Raw genomic sequence first — 17,082 nt, forward strand, 5'->3', positions numbered from 1 at the left:
TTAAACAGCAAAAACTCAAACTAAATGTAAACATTAAGACAATTTCAACACTCAGGAAGTGTTTTAGAAAGCAGGTGGCTCGGAAGGGTTCGTAGTCTGGACCTGTCCTGCCTGATCTAGACAAGTCAGGAAAAGAGTCATTTTTTTTATGAAGCGTGTCTTGTTTAGCCTTTTGGAGTCTTTCTGAGTACACTTAAGGGCCCGTTGCCACCGCCGTAATATAGGGAAAAGAGTGTAGAAATGCGCAGTGATTGATTACCGCTCATCTGTGCCCTGTCACTCAATTTGAGTGATACGTGTTGCTATTTTTATTAATTGTATGAAAGCATGTGAAATAAGTGAGGGCAACAGGGCACTGCTGGTTCCTGCCCCGTCCTTATTTTACTTTATTTTTTAGGTCTCGGCCAGACGTGAGCAGCGCATGGCTCATATACGACAACAGTGAAATCATAATTATGGAGCTGCGATGGCCAAGTGGTTAAGGCGTTGGACTTGAAATTCAATGGGGTTTCCCTGCGCAGGTTCGAATCCTGCTTGCAGCAACGTTCGATTTTGCATGAACACCATTTGGTTTGTTAAGTAAATTTTCACTTCTCGTTAGTCAATCCTCATCAAGTCACAGAGTTAAACAGCAAAAATTCAAACTAGATGTAAACATTGAGAAAATGTCCTCACCCAGGAAGTGTTTTAGAGAGCAGGTGGCTCGGAAGGGTTCGTAGTCTGGAGCTGTCTTGCCTGATATAGACAAGTCACGAAAAGAGTAATTTTTTTTATGAAGCGTGTCTTGTTTATTCTTTTGGACTCTTTCTGAGTACACTTAAGGGCCCGTTGCCACCACCGTAATATAGGGAAAAGAGGGTAGAAATGTGCAGTGATTGATTACCGCTCATCTGTGCCCTGTCACTCACTTTGAGTGATACGTGTTGCTATTTCTATTAATTGTATGAAAGCATGCGAAAAAGTGAGGGCAACAGGGCACTGCTGGTACCTGCCCCGTCCTTCCGTTGCTTTATTTTTTAGGTCTCGGTCTGACGTGAGCAGTGAATGGCTCGTATATGACAACATGGAGCTGCGATGGCCGAGTGGTTAAGGTGTTGGACTCGAAATCAATGGGGTTTCCCTGCGTAGGTCCGAATCCTGCTTGCAGCGTTGTGCGATTTTGCATGAACACCATTTGGTTTGTTAAGGAAATGTTCACTTCTCGTTACGCAATCCTCATCAAGTCACAGAGTTAAACAGCAAAAACTCTAACTAAATGTAAACATTTAGACAATTTCAACACTCAGGAAGTGTTTTAGAAAGCAGGTGGCTCGGAAAGGATCGTAGTCTGGACCTGTCCTGCCTGATCTAGACAAGTCAGGAAAAGAGTATTTTCTTTAATGAAGCGTGTCTCCTTTAGGCTTTTGAACTCTTTCTGAGTACACTTAAGGGCCCGTTGCCACCGCCGTAATATAGGGAAAAGAGGGTAGAAATGCGCAGTGATTGATTACTGCTCATCTGTGCCCTGTCACTCACTTTGAGTGATACGTGTTGCTATTTTTATAAATTGTATGAAAGCATGCGAAATGAGTGAGGGAGACAGGGCACTGCTGGTACGTGCCCCGTCCTTCCGTTACTTTAATTTTTAGGTCTCGGACTGATGTGAGCAGCGCATGGCTCGCATACGACATCAGTGACATCATACTCATGCAGCTGTGATGGCCGAGTGGTTAAGGTGTTGGACTCGAAATTCAATGGGGTTTCCCTGCGCAGGTTCGAATCCTGCCTGCAGCATCGGGCGATTTTGCATGAACACCATTTGGTTTGTTAAGGAAATGTTCACTTCTCTTTACGCAATCCTCATCAATTCACAGAGTTAAACAGCAAAAACTCAAACTAAATGTAAACATTAAGACAATTTCAACACTCAGGAAGTGTTTTAGAGAGCAGGTGGCTCGGAAGGGTTCGTTGTCTGGACCTGTCCTGCCTGATCTAGATAAGTCAGGAAAAGAGTAATTTTTATTTATGAAGCGTGTCTTGTTTAGGCTTTTGGACTCTTTCTGAGTACACTTAAGGGCCCATTCCCAGCGCCGTAATATAGGGAAAAGAGGTTAGGAATGTGCAGTGATTGATTACTGCTCATCTGTGCCCTGTCACTCACTTTGAGTGATGCGTGTTGCTATTTTTATAAATTGTATGAAAGCATGCGAAATGAGTGAGGGAGACAGGGCACTGCTGGTACGTGCCCCGTCCTTCCGTTACTTTAATTTTTAGGTCTCGGACTGATGTGAGCAGCGCATGGCTCGCATACGACATCAGTGACATCATACTCATGCAGCTGTGATGGCCGAGTGGTTAAGGTGTTGGACTTGAAATCCAATGGGGTTTCCCCGCTTAGGTTTGAATCCTGCTTGCAGTGTCATGAGATTTTGCATGAGCACCATTTGGTTTAGTTAAGTAAATGTTCACTTCTCGTTATGCAATCATCATCAAGTCACAGAGTTAAACGGCAAAAACTCAAACTGGATGTAAACATTGAGACAATTTCCATGCCCAGGAAGTGTTTTAGAGAGCAGGTGGCTCGGAAGGGTTCGTAGTCTGGAGCTGTCCTGCCTGATATAGACAAGTCACGAAAAGAGTAATTTTTTTTAATGAAGCGTGTCTTGTTTAGGCTTTTGAACTCTTTCTGAGTACACTTAAGGGCCCGTTGCCACCGCCGTAATATAGGGAAAAGAGGGTAGAAATGCGCAGTGATTGATTACTGCTCATCTGTGCCCTGTCACTCACTTTGAGTGATACGTGTTGCTATTTTTACTAATTTTATGAAAGCATGTGAAATAAGTGAGGGCAACAGGGCACTGCTGGTTCCTGCCCCGTCCTTATGTTACTTTATTTTTTAGGTCTCGGCCTGACATGAGCAGTGCATGGCTCATATACGACAACAGTGAGATCCTAATCATGGACTGCGGTGGCCGAGTTGTTAAGGCGTTGGACTCGAAATTCAATGGGGTTTCCCTGCGCAGGTTCGAATCCTGCTTGCAGCATTGGGCGATTTTGCATGAACACCATTTGGTTTGTTAAGGAAATGTTCACTTCTCGTTACGCAATCCTCATCAAGTCACAGAGTTAAACAGCAAAAACTCAAACTAAATGTAAACATTAAGACAATTTCAACACTCAGTAAGTGTTCTAGAGAGCAGGTGGTTCGAAGTGTTCGTAGTCTGGACCTGTCCTGCCTGATCTTGACGAGTCACGAAAAGAGTAATTTTTTTAATGAAGCGTGTCTTGTCTAGGCTTTTGAACTCTTTCTGAGTACACTTAAGGGCCCGTTGCCACCGTCGTAATATAAGGAAAAGAGGGTAGAAATGCGCAATGATTGATTACCGCTCATCTGTGCCCTGTCACTCACTTTGAGTGATACGTGTTGCTATTTTTATTAATTGTATGAAAGCAAGCGAAATAAGTGAGGGCGACAGAGCACTGCTGGTACCTGCCCCGTCCTTATGTTACTTTATTTTTTAGGTCTCGGCCTGACATGAGCAGCGCATGGCTCATATACGACAACAGTGACATCATAATGATGGAGCTGTGATGGCCGAGTGGTTAAGGCGTTGGACTTGAAATTCAATGGGGTTTCCCTGCGCAGGTTCGAATCCTGCTTGCAGCATCGGTCGATTTTTCATGAGCACCATTTGGTTTGATAAGGAAATGTTCACTTCTCGTTACGCAATACTCATCAAGTCAAAGAGTAAAACAGCAAAAACTCAAACTAAATGTAAACATTAAGACAATTTCAACACTCAGGAAGTGTTTTAGAGAGCAGGTGGTTCGAAGGGTTCGTAGTCTGGACCTGTCCTACCTGATCTTGACGAGTCACGAAAAGAGTAATTTTTTTATGTAGAGTGTCTTGTTTAGGCTTTTGGACTCTTTCTGAGTACACTTAAGGGCCTGGTCCCAGCGCAGTACCATAGGGAAAATAGGGTAGAAATGGCAGTGATTGATTACTGCTCATCTGTGCCCTGTCACTCACTTTGAGTGATACGTGTTGCTATTTTTATTAATTGTATGAAAGCAAGCGAAATAAGTGAGGGCAACAGAGCACTGCTGGTACCTGCCCCTTCCTTCGGTTACTTTATTTTTTAGGTCTTGGTCTGACGTGAGCAGCGCATGGCTCATTTACGACAACAGTGACATCATACTCATGGAGCTGCGATGGCCGAGTGGTTAAGGCGTTGGACTGGTAATCCAATGGGGTTTCTCTGCGCCAGTTCAAATACTGGTTTCAGCGACGTACGATTTTGCATGAACACCATTTGGTTTGTTAAGGAAATGTTCACTTCTCGTTAGTCAATCCTCATCAAGTCACAGAGTTAAACAACAACAATTCAAACTAAATGTAAACATTAAGACAATTTCAACACTCAGGAAGTGTTTAAGAGAGCAGGTAGTTCGGAAGGGTTCGTTGTCTGGACCTGTCCTGCCTGATCTGACGAGTCACGAAAAGAGTAATTTTTTTTATGTAGAGTGTCTTGTTTAGGCTTTTGGACTCTTTCTGAGTACACTTAAGGGCCCGGTCCCAGCGCCGTAATATAGGGAAAAGAGGGTAGAAATGCGCAGTGATTAATTACTGCTCATCTGTGCCCTGTCACTCACTTTGAGTGATACATGTTGCTATTTTTATTAATTGTATGAAAGCATGCGAAATGAGTGAGGGAGACAGGGCACTGCTGGTACGTGCCCCGTCCTTCCGTTACTTTAATTTTTAGGTCCCGGCCTGATGTGAGCAGCGCATGGCTCGTATACGACAACAGTGACATCATACTCACGCAGCTGTGACGGCTGAGTGGTTAAGGTGTTGGACTTGAAATCCAATGTGGTATCCCCGCTTATGTTTGAATCCTGCTTGTAGCATCATGAACACCATTTGGTTCAGTTAAGTAAATGTTCACTTCTCCTTATGCAATCATCATCAAGTCACAGAGTTAAACGGCAAAAACTCAAACTAGATGTAAACATTGAGACAATTTCCTTACCCAGGAAGTGTTTTAGAGAGCAGGTGGCTCGGAAGGCTTCGTAGTCTGGAGCTGTCCTGCCTGATATAGACAAGTCACGAAAAGAGTAATTTTTTTTTATGAAGCGTGTCTTGTTTATTCTTTTGGACTCTTTCTGAGTACACTTAAGGGCCCGTTTCCACCACCGTAATATAGGCCGAGTGGTTAAGGTGTTGGACTCAAAATCAATGGGGTTTCCGTGCGCAGGTCCGAATCCTGCTTGCAGCGTTGTGCGATTTTGCATGAACACCATTTGGTTTGTTAAGGAAATGTTCACTTCTCGTTACGCAATCCTCATCAAGTCACAGAGTTAAACAGCAAAAACTCAAACTAAATGTAAACATTAAGACAATTTCAACACTCAGGAAGTGTTTTAGAAAGCAGGTGGCTTGGAAGGGATCGTAGTCTGGACCTGTCCTGCCTGATCTAGACAAGTCAGGAAAAGAGTCATTTTTTTTATGAAGCGTGTCTTGTTTAGGCTTTTGAACTCTTTCTGAGTACACTTAAGGGCCCGTTGCCACCGCTGTAATATAGGGAAAAGAGGGTAGAAATGCGCAGTGATTGATTACCGCTCATCTGTGCCCTGTCACTCACTTTGAGTGATACGTGTTGCTATTTTTATTCATTGTATGAAAGCATGTGAAATAAGTGAGGGCAACAGGGCACTGCTGGTTCCTGCCCCGTCCTTATGTTACTTTATTTTTTAGGTCTTGGCCTGACGTGAGCAGCGCATGGCTCATATACGACAACAGTGAGATCATAATCATGGAGCTGCGATGGCCGAGTGGTTAAGGCGTTGGACTCGAAATTCAATGGGGATTCCCTGTGCAGGTTCGAATCCTGCTTGCAGCATCGGGTGATTTTGCATGAACACCATTTAGTTTGCTAAAGAAATGTTCACTTCTCGTTACGCAATACTCATCAAGTCACAGAGTAAAACAGCAAAAACTCAAACTAAATGTAAACATTAAGACAATTTCAACACTCAGGAAGTGTTTTAGAGAGCAGGTGGCTCGGAAGGGTTCGTTGTCTGGACCTGTCCTGCCTGATCTAGATAAGTCAGGAAAAGAGTAATTTTTATTTATGAAGCGTGTCTTGTTTAGGCTTTTGGACTCTTTCTGAGTACACTTAAGGGCCCATTCCCAGCGCCGTAATATAGGGAAAAGAGGTTAGGAATGTGCAGTGATTGATTACTGCTCATCTGTGCCCTGTCACTCACTTTGAGTGATGCGTGTTGCTATTTTTATAAATTGTATGAAAGCATGCGAAATGAGTGAGGGAGACAGGGCACTGCTGGTACGTGCCCCGTCCTTCCGTTACTTTAATTTTTAGGTCTCGGACTGATGTGAGCAGCGCATGGCTCGCATACGACATCAGTGACATCATACTCATGCAGCTGTGACGGCTGAGTGGTTAAGGTGTTGGACTTGAAATCCAATGTGGTATCCCCGCTTATGTTTGAATCCTGCTTGTAGCATCATGAACACCATTTGGTTCAGTTAAGTAAATGTTCACTTCTCCTTATGCAATCATCATCAAGTCACAGAGTTAAACGGCAAAAACTCAAACTAGATGTAAACATTGAGACAATTTCCTTACCCAGGAAGTGTTTTAGAGAGCAGGTGGCTCGGAAGGCTTCGTAGTCTGGAGCTGTCCTGCCTGATATAGACAAGTCACGAAAAGAGTAATTTTTTTTTATGAAGCGTGTCTTGTTTATTCTTTTGGACTCTTTCTGAGTACACTTAAGGGCCCGTTTCCACCACCGTAATATAGGCCGAGTGGTTAAGGTGTTGGACTCAAAATCAATGGGGTTTCCGTGCGCAGGTCCGAATCCTGCTTGCAGCGTTGTGCGATTTTGCATGAACACCATTTGGTTTGTTAAGGAAATGTTCACTTCTCGTTACGCAATCCTCATCAAGTCACAGAGTTAAACAGCAAAAACTCAAACTAAATGTAAACATTAAGACAATTTCAACACTCAGGAAGTGTTTTAGAAAGCAGGTGGCTTGGAAGGGATCGTAGTCTGGACCTGTCCTGCCTGATCTAGACAAGTCAGGAAAAGAGTCATTTTTTTTATGAAGCGTGTCTTGTTTAGGCTTTTGAACTCTTTCTGAGTACACTTAAGGGCCCGTTGCCACCGCTGTAATATAGGGAAAAGAGGGTAGAAATGCGCAGTGATTGATTACCGCTCATCTGTGCCCTGTCACTCACTTTGAGTGATACGTGTTGCTATTTTTATTCATTGTATGAAAGCATGTGAAATAAGTGAGGGCAACAGGGCACTGCTGGTTCCTGCCCCGTCCTTATGTTACTTTATTTTTTAGGTCTCGGCCTGACGTGAGCAGCGCATGGCTCATATACGACAACAGTGAGCTCATAATCATGGAGCTGCGATGGCCGAGTGGTAAAGGCGTTGGACTCGAAATTCAATGGGGATTCCCTGTGCAGGTTCGAATCCTGCTTGCAGCATCGGGTGATTTTGCATGAACACCATTTAGTTTGCTAAAGAAATGTTCACTTCTCGTTACGCAATACTCATCAAGTCACAGAGTAAAACAGCAAAAACTCAAACTAAATGTAAACATTAAGACAATTTCAACACTCAGGAAGTGTTTTAGAGAGCTGGTGGTGCGAAGGGTTCGTAGTCTGGACCTGTCCTGCTTGATCTTGACGAGTCACGAAAAGAGTAATTTTTTTTATGTAGAGTGTCTTGTTTAGGCTTTTGGACTCTTTCTGAGTACACTTAAGGGCCCGGTCCCAGCGCCGTAATATAGGGAAAAGAGGGTAGAAATGCGCAGTGATTGATTACTGCTCATCTGTGCCCTGTCACTCACTTTGAGTGATACGTGTTGCTATTTTTATTAATTGTATGAAAGCAAGCGAAATAAGTGAGGGCAACAGAGCACTGCTGGTACCTGCCCCTTCCTTCGGTTACTTTATTTTTTAGGTCTCGGTCTGACGTGAGCAACGCATGGCTCATATACGACAACAGTGACATAATACTCATGGAGTTGCGATGGCCGAGTGGTTAAGGCGTTGGACTCAACATCCATTGGGGTTTCCCTGCGCAGGTTCGAATCCTGCTTCCAGCGACGTACGATTTTGCATGAACACCATTTGGTTTGTTAAGAAAATTTTCACTTCTCGTTAGTCAATCCTCATCAAGTCACAGAGTTAAACAGCAAAAATTCAAACTAAATGTAAACATTAAGACAATTTCAACACTCAGGAAGTGTTTAAGAGAGCAGGTGGCTCGGAAGGGTTCGTAGTCTGGACCTGTCCTGCCTGATCTTGACGAGTCATGAAAAGAGTAATTTTTTTATGTAGCCTGTCTTGTTTAGGCTTTTGGACTCTTTCTGAGTACACTTAAGGGCCCATTCCCAGAGCCGTAATATAGGGAAAAGAGGGCAGAAATGTGCAGTGATTGATTAGTGCTCATCTGTGCCCTGTCACTCACTTTGAGTGATGCGTGTTGCTAATTTTTATTAATTGTATGAAAGCATGCGAAATAAGTGAGGGAGACAGGGCACTGCTGGTAGGTGCCCCGTCCTTGCGTTACTTTAATTTTTAGGTCTCGGCCTGATGTGAGCAGCGCATGGCTCATATACGAGAACAGTGACATCATACTCCCGCAGCTGCGATGGCGAGTGGTTAAGGCGTTGGACTTGAAATCCAATGGGGTTTCCCCGCGTAGGTTCGAATCTTGCTTGCAGTGTCATGAGATTTTGCATGAACACCATTTCGTTTAGTTAAGTAAATGTTCACTTCTCGTTATGCAATCCTCATCAAGTCACAGAGTTAAACGGCAAAAACTCAAACTAGATGTAAACATTGAGACAATTTCTAAACCCAGGAAGTGTTTTGGAGAGCAGGTGGCTAGGAAGGGTTTGTAGTCTGGACCTGTCCTGCCTGATCTAAACAAGTCAGGAAAAGAGTAATTTTTTTTTATGAAGCGTGTCTTGTTTAGGCTTTTGGACTCTTTCTGAGTACACTAAAGGGCCCGTTGCCACCGCCGTAATATAGGGAAAAGAGGGTAGAAATGCGCAGTGAATGATTACCACTCATCTGTGCCCTGTCACTCACTTTGAGTGATACGTGTTGCTATTTCTATTAATTGTATGAAAGCATGTGAAATAAGTGAGGGCAACAGGGCACTGCCGGTTCCTGCCCCGTCCTTATGTTACTTTATTTTTTAGGTCTCGGCCTGACGTGAGCAGCGCATGGCTCATATACGACAACAGTGACATCATACTCATGGAGCTGCGATGGCCGAGTGTTTAAGGCGTTTGACTCGAACTTCAATGGGGTTTCCCAGCGCAGGTTCGAATCTTGCTTGCAGCATCGGTCGATTTTTCATGAACACCATCTGGTTTGTTAAGGAAATGTTCACTTCTTGTTATGCAATCCTCATCAAGTCAAAGAGTAAAACAGCAAAAACTCAAACTAAATGTAAACATTAAGACAATTTCAACACTCAGGAAGTGTTTTAGAGAGCAGGTGGTTCGAAGGGTTCGTAGTCTGGACCTGTCCTGCCTGATCTTGACGAGTCACGAAAAGAGTAACTTTTTTTAATGTAGAGTGTCTTGTTTAGGCTTTTGGACTCTTTTTTAGTAAACTTAAGGGCCCGGTCCCAGCACCGTAATATAGGGAAAAGAGGGTAGAAATGCGCAGTGATTGATTACTGCTCATCTGTGCCCTGTCACTCACTTTGAGTGATACGTGTTGCTATTTTTATTAATTGTATGAAAGCATGCGAAATAAGTGAGGGCAACAGGGCACTGCTGGTACCTGCCCCATCCTTCCGTTGCTTTATTTTTTAGGTCTCGGTCTGACGTGAGCAGTGCATGGCTCGTATACGACAACATGGAGCTGCCATGGCCGAGTGGTTAAGGCGTTGGACTCGAAATCAATGGGGTTTCCCTCCGCAGGTCCGAATCCTGCTTGCAGCGTCGTGCGATTTTGCATGAACACCATTTGGTTTGTTAAGGAAATGTTCACTTCTCGTTACGCAATCCTCATCAAGTCACAGAGTTAAACAGCAAAAACTCAAACTAAATGTAAACATTAAGACAATTTAAACACTCAGGAAGTGTTTTAGAGAGCAGGTGGCTCGGAAGGGTTCGTAGTCTGGACCTGTCCTGCCTGATCTTGACAAGTCAGGAAAAGAGTAATTTTTTTTATGAAGCGTGTCTTGTCTAGGCTTTTGAACTCTTTCTGAGTACACTTAAGGGCCCGTTGCCACCGCCGTAATATAGGGAAAAGAGGGTAGAAATGCGCAATGATTGATTACCGCTCATCTGTGCCCTGTCACTCACTTTGAGTGATACGTGTTGCTATTTTTATTAATTGTATGAAAGCATGTGAAATAAGTGAGGGCAACAGGGCACTGCTGGTTCCTGCCCCGTCCTTATGTTACTTTATTTTTTAGGTCTCGGCCTGACGTGAGCAGCGCATGGCTCATATACGACAACAGTGAGATCATAATCATGGAGCTGCGATGGCCGAGTGGTTAAGGCGTTGGACTCGAAATTCAATGGGGATTCCCTGTGCAGGCTCGAATCCTGCTTGCAGCATCGGGTGATTTTGCATGAACACCATTTAGTTTGCTAAGGAAATGTTCACTTCTCGTTACGCAATACTCATCAAGTCACAGAGTAAAACAGCAAAAACTCAAACTAAATGTAAACATTAAGACAATTTCAACACTCAGGAAGTGTTTTAGAGAGCTGGTGGTGCGAAGGGTTCGTAGTCTGGACCTGTCCTGCTTGATCTTGACGAGTCACAAAAGAGTAATTTTTTTTATGTAGAGTGTCTTGTTTAGGCTTTTGGACTCTTTCTGAGTACACTTAAGGGCCCGGTCCCAGCGCCGTAATATAGGGAAAAGAGGGTAGAAATGCGCAGTGATTGATTACTGCTCATCTGTGCCCTGTCACTCACTTTGAGTGATACGTGTTGCTATTTTTATTAATTGTATGAAAGCAAGCGAAATAAGTGAGGGCAACAGAGCACTGCTGGTACCTGCCCATTCCTTCAGTTACTTTATTTTTTAGGTCTCGGTCTGACGTGAGCAACGCATGGCTCATATACGACAACAGTGACATAATACTCATGGAGTTGCGATGGCCGAGTGGTTAAGGCGTTGGACTCGACATCCAATGGGGTTTCCCTGCGCAGGTTCGAATCCTGCTTGCAGCGACGTACGATTTTGCATGAACACCATTTGGTTTGTTAAGAAAATTTTCACTTCTCGTTAGTCAATCCTCATCAAGTCACAGAGTTAAACAGCAAAAATTCAAACTAAATGTAAACATTAAGACAATTTCAACACTCAGGAAGTGTTTAAGAGAGCAGGTGGCTCGGAAGGGTTCGTAGTCTGGACCTGTCCTGCCTGATCTTGACGAGTCACGAAAAGAGTAATTTTTTTATGTTGCCTGTCTTGTTTAGGCTTTTGGACTCTTTCTGAGTACACTTAAGGGCCCATTCCCAGAGCCGTAATATAGGGAAAAGAGGGCAGAAATGTGCAGTGATTGATTAGTGCTCATCTGTGCCCTGTCACTCACTTTGAGTGATGCGTGTTGCTATTTTTATTAATTGTATGAAAGCATGCGAAATAAGTGAGGGAGACAGGGCACTGCTGGTACGTGCCCCGTCCTTGCGTTACTTTAATTTTTAGGTCTCGGCCTGATGTGAGCAGCGCATGGCTCGTATACGAGAACAGTGACATCATACTCACGCAGCTGCGATGGCGAGTGGTTAAGGCGTTGGACTTGAAATCCAATGGGGTTTCCCCGCGTAGGTTCGAATCTTGCTTGCAGTGTCATGAGATTTTGCATGAACACCATTTGGTTTAGTTAAGTAAATGTTCACTTCTCGTTATGCAATCCTCATCAAGTCACAGAGTTAAACGGCAAAAACTCAAACTAGATGTAAACATTGAGACAATTTCTAAACCCAGGAAGTGTTTTGGAGAGCAGGTGGCTAGGAAGGGTTTGTAGTCTGGACCTGTCCTGCCTGATCTAAACAAGTCAGGAAAAGAGTAATTTTTTTTTATGAAGCGTGTCTTGTTTAGGCTTTTGGACTCTTTCTGAGTACACTAAAGGGCCCGTTGCCACCGCCGTAATATATAGAAAAGATGGTAGAAATGCGCAGTGAATGATTACCGCTCATCTGTGCCCTGTCACTCACTTTGAGTGATACGTGTTGCTATTTCTATTAATTGTATGAAAGCATGTGAAATAAGTGAGGGCAACAGGGCACTGCCGGTTCCTGCCCCGTCCTTATGTTACTTTATTTTTTAGGTCTCGGCCTGACGTGAGCAGCGCATGGCTCATATACGACAACAGTGACATCATGCTCATGGAGCTGCGATGGCCGAGTGTTTAAGGCGTTTGACTCGAACTTCAATGGTGTTTCCCAGCGCAGGTTCGAATCTTGCTTGCAGCATCGGTCGATTTTTCATGAACACCATCTGGTTTGTTAAGGAAATGTTCACTTCTTGTTATGCAATCCTCATCAAGTCAAAGAGTAAAACAGCAAAAACTCAAACTAAATGTAAACATTAAGACAATTTCAACACTCATGAAGTGTTTTAGAGAGCAGGTGGTTCGAAGGGTTCGTAGTCTGGACCTGTCCTGCCTGATCTTGACGAGTCACGAAAAGAGTAACTTTTTTTAATGTAGTGTCTTGTTTAGGCTTTTGGACTCTTTTTTAGTAAACTTAAGGGCCCGGTCCCAGCGCCGTAATATAGGGAAAAGAGGGTAGAAATGCGCAGTGATTGATTACTGCTCATCTGTGCCCTGTCACTCACTTTGAGTGATACGTGTTGCTATTTTTATTAATTGTATGAAAGCATGCGAAATAAGTGAGGGCAACAGGGCACTGCTGGTACCTGCCCCGTCCTTCCGTTGCTTTATTTTTTAGGTCTCGGTCTGACGTGAGCAGTGCATGGCTCGTATACGACAACATGGAGCTGCCATGGCCGAGTGGTTAAGGCGTTGGACTCGAAATCAATGGGGTTTCCCTCCGCAGGTCCGAATCCTGCTTGCAGCGTCGTGCGATTTTGCATGAACACCATTTGGTTTGTTAAGGAAATGTTCACTTCTCGTTACGCAATCCTCATCAAGTCACAGAGTTAAACAGCAAAAACTCAAACTAAATGTAAACATTAAGACAATTTAAACACTCAGGAAGTGTTTTAGAGAGCAGGTGTCTCGGAAGGGTTCGTAGTCTGGACCTGTCCTGCCTGATCTTGACAAGTCAGGAAAAGAGTAATTTTTTTAATGAAGCGTGTCTTGTCTAGGCTTTTGAACTCTTTCTGAGTACACTTAAGGGCCCGTTGCCACCGCCGTAATATAGGGAAAAGAGGGTAGATATGCGCAGTGATTGATTACTGCTCATCTGTGCCCTGTCACTCACTTTGAGTGATACGTGTTGCTATGTTTATTAATTGTATGAAAGCAAGCGAAATAAGTGAGGGCAACAGAGCACTGCTGGTCCCTGCCCCTTCCTTCGGTTACTTTATTTTTTAGGTCTCGGTCTGACGTGAGCAACGCATGGCTCATATACGACAACAGTGACAGCTTACTCATGGAGCTGCGATGGCCGAGTGGTAAAGGCATGGGACTCGAAATCTAATGGGGTTTCCCTGCGCAGGTTCGAATCCTGCTTGCAGCGATGTATGATTTTGCATGAACACCATTTGGTTTGTTAAGGAAATGTTCACTTCTCGTTAGTCAATCCTCATCAAGTCACGGAGTTAAACAGCAAAAATTAAAACTAAATGTAAACATTAAGACAATTTCAACACTCAGGAAGTGTTTAAGAGAGCAGGTGGTTCGAAAGGGTTCGTAGTCTGGACCTGTCCTGCCTGATCTTGACGAGTCACAAAAAGAGTAATTTTTTTATGTAGCGTATCTTGTTTAGGCATTTGGACTCTTTCTGAGTACTCTTAAGGGCCCATTCCCAGCGCCGTAATATAGGGAAAAGAGGGTAGGAATGGGCAGTGATTGATTACCGCTCAGCTGTGCCCTGTCACTCACTTTGAGTGATGCGTGTTGCTATTTTTATTAATTGTATGAAAGCATGCGAAATAGGTGAGGGAGAAAGGGCACTGCTGGTACGTGCCCCGTCCTTCTGTTACTTTATTTTTAGGTCTCGGCCTCGGAAGGGTTTGTAGTCTGGACCTGTCCTGCCTGATCTTGATGAGTCACAAAAAGAGTAATTTTTTTATGTAGCGTGTCTTGGTTAGGCTTTTGGACTCTTTCAACGACTCCTTCGCAGCAGCCGAACATCTCCACTTCTAGATTCACACCGACCCAAAGACGACCCTCAGAGGCACCCTCGTCTACAGACCCCCGGGACCACGCACACAATTCAGCGAAGACATCACAGACTTCATCAGTCCACACGCCCTCCCCTCCGCTGACTACATCCTCCTAGGGGACCTCAACTTCCACCTGGAGAACAACAAGGACCGCAACACCACCGCCCTGCTGGAAAACCTCGCCAACCTCGGACTCAAGCAACTGGTCAACACCCCCACCCACTATGCCGGCCACACGCTTGATCCCGTCTTCTCTTCCAGCAAGTACATCACCTTCAGCCACGCCACCGGACTCCACTGGACCGACTTCAAAAGAATTACGACCCACCACCAGCCGCAACAGGTACCTCACAGGAATTGGAGCAAGATCACCGCGGACCAGCTCACCACCTCCCTCAGCCAGAGCCCACCCGCCATCACAACGGACCCCAACGAAGCAGCCCGCAACTTTACACAGTGGCTGACCGCCTGCGCCGACGACCTCGCACCACTGAAGAACCCTCCCAGCAGACCCAGAAGCAAGAAGGCCTCCTGGTACACCGACGAACTCAAGGACTCCAAGAAGACCTGCCGCACCCTCGAGAAAGCCTGGCTCCTCGACCGGACCACCGACAACATGACCGCCCTCAAACACGCTACCCGCAAGCACCACCAGCTCATCCGTACCACCAAGAAGAAATCCCTGAAGGAACGACTGGACAACAACGCCCACGACAGCAAGGAACTCTTCACCATTGTCAAGGAGTTCTCCAACCCCAGCACCAGCACCAACGACATCACTCCGTCACAAGACCTCTGCGACTCCCTCGCCTCGTTCTTCCACCGCAAGATCGCCGACATCCACAACAGCTTCGGCGCACCACCCACGCACCCAACCGTCGAACCAACGCCCCCCACCGCAACTGGACCACGGTGACCACCGAAGACACAACCCGCACAATGAACAACATCCACTCCGGATCACCGACCGACCCCTGCCCACACCGCGTCTTCAACAAGGCCGACTCCACCATCGCACCCCAACTTTGGAACATCATCAACACCTCCTTCAACAAGCATACGAAATGAGTGAGGGAGACAGGGCACTGCTGGTACGTGCCCCGTCCTTCCGTTACTTTAATTTTTAGGTCTCGGCCTGATGTGAGCAGCGCATGGCTCGTATACGACAACAGTGACATCATACTCACGCAGCTGCGATGGCGAGTGGTTAAGGTGTTGGACTTGAAATCCAATGGAGGTTCCCAGCGTAGGTTCGAATCCTGCTTGCAGTGTCATGAGATTTTGCATGAACACCATTTGGTTTAGTTAAGTAAATGTTCACTTCTCGTTATGCAATCCTCATCAAGTCACAGAGTTAAACGGCAAAAACTCAAACTAGATGTAAACATTGAGACAATTTCTACACCCAGGAAGTGTTTTAGAGAGCAGGTGGCTAGGAAGGGTTTGTAGTCTGGACCTGTCCTGCCTGATCTAGACAAGTCAGGAAAAGAGTAATTTATTTTTTATGAAGCGTGTTTTGTTTAGGCTTTTCAACTCTTTCTGAGTACACTAAAGGGCCCGTTGCCACCGCCGTAATATAGGGAAAAGAGGGTAGAAATGCGCAGTGAATGATTACCGCTCATCTGTGCCCTGTCACTCACTTTGAGTGATACGTGTTGCTATTTCTATTAATTGTATGAAAGCATGTGAAATAAGTGAGGGCAACAGGGCACTGCTGGTTCCTGGTCCGTCCTTATGTTACTTTCTTTTTTAGGTCTCGGCCTGACGTGAGCAGCGCATGGCTCATATACGACAACAGTGACATCTTGCTCATGGAGCTGCGATGGCCGAGTGGTTAAGGCGTTGGACTTGAAATGCAATGGGGTTTCCCTGCGCAGGTTCGAATCCTGCTTGCAGCATCGTGCGATTTTGCATGAACACCATTTGGTTTGTTAAGGAAATGTTCACTTCTCGTTACGCAATCCTCATCAAGTCACAGAGTTAAACAGCAAAAACTCAAACTAAATGTAAACATTAAGACAATTTCAACACTCAGTAAGTGTTTTAGAGAGCGGGTGGTTCGAAGGGTTCGTAGTTTGGACCTGTCCTGCCTGATCTTGACGAGTCACGAAAAGAATAATTTTTTTTATGTAGAGTGTCTTGTTTAGGCTTTTGGACTCTTTCTGAGTACACTTAAGGGCCCGGTCCCAGCGCCGTAATATAGGGAAAAGAGGGTAGAAATGCGCAGTGATTGATTACTGCTCATCTGTGCCCTGTCACTGACTTTGAGTGATACGTGTTGCTATTTTTATTAATTGTATGAAAGCAAGCGAAATAAGTGAGGGCAACAGAGCACTGCTGGTACCTGCCCCTTCCTTCGGTTACTTTATTTTTTAGGTCTCGGTCTGACGTGAGCAGCGCATGGCTCATTTACGACAACAGTGACATCATACTCATGGAGCTGCGATGGCCGAGTGGTTAAGGCGTTGGACTCGAAATCCAATGGGGTTTCCCTGTGCAGGTTCGAATCCTGCTTGCAGCGACGTACAATTTTGCATGAACACCATTTGATTTGTTAAGGACATTTTCACTTCTCGTTAGTCAATCCTCATCAAGTCGCAGACTTAAACAGCAAAACTTCAAACTAAATGTAAACATTAAGACAATTTCAACACTCAGGAAGTGTTTAAGAGAGCAGGTGGTTCGGAAGGGTTCGTAGTCTGGGATATGACGAGTCACGAAAAGAGTAAT

General features: G+C 44.9%; 22 non-coding genes across 22 annotated transcripts; all 22 read left to right on the forward strand.

The window, feature by feature from the left end:
• The first annotated feature begins 460 nt into the window (after window positions 1-460).
• Window positions 461-542, forward strand: TRNAS-UGA (transfer RNA serine (anticodon UGA)). The gene has a single exon. It is a non-coding gene; the product is annotated as a tRNA-Ser (tRNA).
• A 526-nt stretch (window positions 543-1,068) lies between these two features.
• On the forward strand, window positions 1,069-1,149 carry TRNAS-CGA (transfer RNA serine (anticodon CGA)). The gene has a single exon. It is a non-coding gene; the product is annotated as a tRNA-Ser (tRNA).
• A 542-nt stretch (window positions 1,150-1,691) lies between these two features.
• Window positions 1,692-1,773, forward strand: TRNAS-CGA (transfer RNA serine (anticodon CGA)). Its single transcript has one exon. It is a non-coding gene; the product is annotated as a tRNA-Ser (tRNA).
• A 543-nt stretch (window positions 1,774-2,316) lies between these two features.
• TRNAS-UGA (transfer RNA serine (anticodon UGA)) lies at window positions 2,317-2,398 on the forward strand. Its single transcript has one exon. It is a non-coding gene; the product is annotated as a tRNA-Ser (tRNA).
• Window positions 2,399-2,941: 543 nt separating this feature from the next.
• On the forward strand, window positions 2,942-3,023 carry TRNAS-CGA (transfer RNA serine (anticodon CGA)). The gene has a single exon. It is a non-coding gene; the product is annotated as a tRNA-Ser (tRNA).
• Window positions 3,024-3,564: 541 nt separating this feature from the next.
• On the forward strand, window positions 3,565-3,646 carry TRNAS-UGA (transfer RNA serine (anticodon UGA)). Its single transcript has one exon. It is a non-coding gene; the product is annotated as a tRNA-Ser (tRNA).
• A 539-nt stretch (window positions 3,647-4,185) lies between these two features.
• On the forward strand, window positions 4,186-4,267 carry TRNAT-GGU (transfer RNA threonine (anticodon GGU)). Its single transcript has one exon. It is a non-coding gene; the product is annotated as a tRNA-Thr (tRNA).
• Window positions 4,268-5,800: 1,533 nt separating this feature from the next.
• On the forward strand, window positions 5,801-5,882 carry TRNAS-CGA (transfer RNA serine (anticodon CGA)). Its single transcript has one exon. It is a non-coding gene; the product is annotated as a tRNA-Ser (tRNA).
• Window positions 5,883-7,417: 1,535 nt separating this feature from the next.
• TRNAS-CGA (transfer RNA serine (anticodon CGA)) lies at window positions 7,418-7,499 on the forward strand. Its single transcript has one exon. It is a non-coding gene; the product is annotated as a tRNA-Ser (tRNA).
• Window positions 7,500-8,040: 541 nt separating this feature from the next.
• TRNAL-CAA (transfer RNA leucine (anticodon CAA)) lies at window positions 8,041-8,122 on the forward strand. Its single transcript has one exon. It is a non-coding gene; the product is annotated as a tRNA-Leu (tRNA).
• Window positions 8,123-8,664: 542 nt separating this feature from the next.
• Window positions 8,665-8,745, forward strand: TRNAS-UGA (transfer RNA serine (anticodon UGA)). Its single transcript has one exon. It is a non-coding gene; the product is annotated as a tRNA-Ser (tRNA).
• A 544-nt stretch (window positions 8,746-9,289) lies between these two features.
• On the forward strand, window positions 9,290-9,371 carry TRNAS-CGA (transfer RNA serine (anticodon CGA)). Its single transcript has one exon. It is a non-coding gene; the product is annotated as a tRNA-Ser (tRNA).
• A 527-nt stretch (window positions 9,372-9,898) lies between these two features.
• On the forward strand, window positions 9,899-9,979 carry TRNAS-CGA (transfer RNA serine (anticodon CGA)). The gene has a single exon. It is a non-coding gene; the product is annotated as a tRNA-Ser (tRNA).
• A 542-nt stretch (window positions 9,980-10,521) lies between these two features.
• On the forward strand, window positions 10,522-10,603 carry TRNAS-CGA (transfer RNA serine (anticodon CGA)). The gene has a single exon. It is a non-coding gene; the product is annotated as a tRNA-Ser (tRNA).
• Window positions 10,604-11,143: 540 nt separating this feature from the next.
• On the forward strand, window positions 11,144-11,225 carry TRNAS-CGA (transfer RNA serine (anticodon CGA)). The gene has a single exon. It is a non-coding gene; the product is annotated as a tRNA-Ser (tRNA).
• A 541-nt stretch (window positions 11,226-11,766) lies between these two features.
• TRNAS-UGA (transfer RNA serine (anticodon UGA)) lies at window positions 11,767-11,847 on the forward strand. The gene has a single exon. It is a non-coding gene; the product is annotated as a tRNA-Ser (tRNA).
• Window positions 11,848-12,391: 544 nt separating this feature from the next.
• On the forward strand, window positions 12,392-12,473 carry TRNAS-CGA (transfer RNA serine (anticodon CGA)). The gene has a single exon. It is a non-coding gene; the product is annotated as a tRNA-Ser (tRNA).
• A 525-nt stretch (window positions 12,474-12,998) lies between these two features.
• TRNAS-CGA (transfer RNA serine (anticodon CGA)) lies at window positions 12,999-13,079 on the forward strand. The gene has a single exon. It is a non-coding gene; the product is annotated as a tRNA-Ser (tRNA).
• Window positions 13,080-13,621: 542 nt separating this feature from the next.
• On the forward strand, window positions 13,622-13,703 carry TRNAS-CGA (transfer RNA serine (anticodon CGA)). Its single transcript has one exon. It is a non-coding gene; the product is annotated as a tRNA-Ser (tRNA).
• A 1,839-nt stretch (window positions 13,704-15,542) lies between these two features.
• On the forward strand, window positions 15,543-15,623 carry TRNAS-UGA (transfer RNA serine (anticodon UGA)). Its single transcript has one exon. It is a non-coding gene; the product is annotated as a tRNA-Ser (tRNA).
• Window positions 15,624-16,168: 545 nt separating this feature from the next.
• Window positions 16,169-16,250, forward strand: TRNAS-UGA (transfer RNA serine (anticodon UGA)). Its single transcript has one exon. It is a non-coding gene; the product is annotated as a tRNA-Ser (tRNA).
• Window positions 16,251-16,791: 541 nt separating this feature from the next.
• On the forward strand, window positions 16,792-16,873 carry TRNAS-CGA (transfer RNA serine (anticodon CGA)). The gene has a single exon. It is a non-coding gene; the product is annotated as a tRNA-Ser (tRNA).
• The last annotated feature ends 209 nt before the right edge of the window (window positions 16,874-17,082 follow it).

Source organism: Lissotriton helveticus, chromosome 11, assembly GCF_964261635.1.
Source record: "Lissotriton helveticus chromosome 11, aLisHel1.1, whole genome shotgun sequence".
NCBI classification, from domain to species: domain Eukaryota; kingdom Metazoa; phylum Chordata; class Amphibia; order Caudata; family Salamandridae; genus Lissotriton; species Lissotriton helveticus.